We start from the raw sequence: 2,868 nt of genomic DNA on the forward strand, positions 1-2,868 counted from the left end.
AAACCCTGTCTCAAAAAACCAAAAAAAAAAAAAAAAAAGAAAGAAAAATCCTAATGTAGATGAGTGATGACGTGAATTTTGGAGGGGGAATTAGACTAGTATGTGCTGTGTACATATGTTGAAATCTTATGCAAAGTTGTATTAATATACAAGATAAATACAAAGATTAAATATAAAAGCATTTTTTGTGTATGACCCATTAGTACCTTTTGTCATACTTAGAGTTTAAACTTGATACTCTCATATGAAGACCCCATGTAAGTTGCATTTTAACACCTTTTCAGCACCACCTAGATCTCCCTAGTTTGTCCTGACTACTTCCCAGCCAGTAGTCATCTCTGTCTTCTCTATACACAGTGTATCTTTGAGAATATTCTTCTTACTACCAACTTTTCCCATTCTCTGACCATCTTATTCAAGTAGACACCTATGCACTGGAGTCTCTCACCAAAAGTTATTCCTCTCTAGAGCTCTGTATATTGTTTATTTGGTTATTAATTGATCCCCCACAACCCACCCACCCTCAACACACCCACACCCACACCCACACCCACACACACACCCACACCCACACCCACACCCACACACACACAATACCATTGGACTGTAAGTAAAATGAGTGCAGTGGCCGTATCTATTTTATCTCTAGAACCTATTAGAAGAAATTCAGTAACTATATATTGACTATAGCAAGCAACTGAGTCTTTTGCCTAGGTCCATACCTAGGCATTTTTACAGAATTTTTTCCTTCTCTTCAAAACACTTGTCTGTACACTTATAATAAGGCAGTGACTCCAAAACTCCTTATGGAGAGAATGACTTCATGGATAGTATACAGTCTCAGCTACTAACTAACAGTTTGGCCTAAGTCAAGCTGATGTCTCTTTAGGTATCAGTTTCCATCAGTCACACGGGAATAATGCTGGACACTGCTTCACTCTGTGACTCAGTCCCCAAGCCTTGCCAGAGACCTCCCTGGAGCTTTTCCCAGTATCATCTTCAAAGGGAGTTTTCATTTTGTTATCTCAGTGGCTGGTGAGTTTGTAGAAGGATCTTAATATACCAAGCCAAAAATATAATAGGAGCCTTATTATCTATCAAGACTACCTCAACCAAGTGCCCCAGGAGGAGTGCTTTCAACAAAAATACTCCCCACAGTATTCTGGAGTCTGGAAGCCCAAGATGAAGATGTGTGCATGGATGCTTTCTTTTGAAGAGGTGTGCATGGATGCTTTCTTTTGCGGCATTCATTGTCTTGCAGAGGGTTGCTTGCCTGCTGTGGGCTCCTTTCGTGTGCTCACCCCCAGTATCTCTTCTAATGAGTCCACCAGTTCTGTACAGTGAGATTCCTAAAGGTATGGTCTTGTTTAAGCTAAGTTGCCTCCATAGAAGACCTCTCCCAAATACAGCCACACTGAGGTAAGGATTCACTGCAAGAATGTGGGTTCAAAATTCAGATTGAGAATCCATGAGAAAAGTAAAGAGAATGCCAGGCATGATGGGTCACACCACATCTCAAAGGAGAGCCACAAGTTCAAGTCCATCCTGGACTACCTAGAGAACATGTATCCTGTAATAAATTAATGAATTAATGAAAGAATGAAGTCCCAGTAATTTTGACTTAGGCCCTAAAATAGTAAATCAGCCCCAGTGCTCTATAGATTCTATTCCCTTCAGTAATTTTTCTTTTCCCCAATTCTACTCTCTTGAATATTCACAAACACATCTGCCATAATACCTATTTCTCAATTCACAAAAGTGAAAAAACAGTATTTTGAAAAAGTACTAACAATAGCTTTTTCATCATAATATGTATGTACCTGACCCAAGAGATAAAGCAGACAGAGAGTGTCTGCGTATTCATGGTCTAAATGATGCAAGGTTTTGTACTTAGTGTTTTAATAAAATGCATTACTGTAAACATACTCATTATTTTACTCACACGAAGGTGACTTTTGAAAAACATGATTACTTTACCTTTCTTAAGCATGGCTTTTTGAAAGATTCATTTGTCCTAGTATCCTATATCCAATTTTCAGGCATAGAAAAGAATACCAAAATGCAATAGAAATCAATGTGCTTAGCACTTTGAATACAAATGTCAGAAAATAATTCTTAAAGCTTCTAGTTTTAAATAGAAACAGTATGCATCTTATATCTACTCATAAAGACAAATAACAAGAGATTATATCCCAGTAAATTATGTAATATAAACTATTAATATATTTTAGATGTGAAATTTATAATATGTATATATCTGACCCAAGAGTAAAGGAAATAGAGAGTGCCTGCATATTTATGGCCTAAATATGTCTTCTTGTGATGCCCACTTTTCTTTTTTTTTAAGAGTGGTACATGTTCTTACTTTCTCCACAAATACCATATTGTACTGTACTCATCCTATCTCTTAAAAGGAAGTACTTTGTTTATGGTTAATCTTCAGCATATGTGAACTGTCATATCACCTCCTTTGTGCTCCTGGAACATTTTTCCCTCAATATATGTTTTTATTTAAATTAGAAACGTGAATGTTTCACATGTCAGACCCAGCTCCCTCTCCCACCCCTCATCTCTTGTCCCTCCACCAACTCCCCAGCCCCCCACCCATCCCCACATCATTCCCCAGGGAGGGTGATGCCCACTTTTCAAAGAAATCCATTTGTCCTTCAAGATACTGCTGAGGGGAAAATCTAAAATAATATTTCTATCTTATCTAAAGAAAAGGCCACTGAATCAGATTACTATGTAAGTATTATTGCAGAAAAGACCTTCTTTTTGTCTTATTCTAAATATAGAACTCCTAGCTCCTTAAGCACAGAAAACATGATCTGATTCAACGTTCTGTCTCCCGACCCTACTGCTGAACCT

This window comes from Mesocricetus auratus, unplaced genomic scaffold, assembly GCF_017639785.1.
Source record: "Mesocricetus auratus isolate SY011 unplaced genomic scaffold, BCM_Maur_2.0 Super-Scaffold_100004, whole genome shotgun sequence".
Lineage (NCBI taxonomy): Eukaryota > Metazoa > Chordata > Mammalia > Rodentia > Cricetidae > Mesocricetus > Mesocricetus auratus.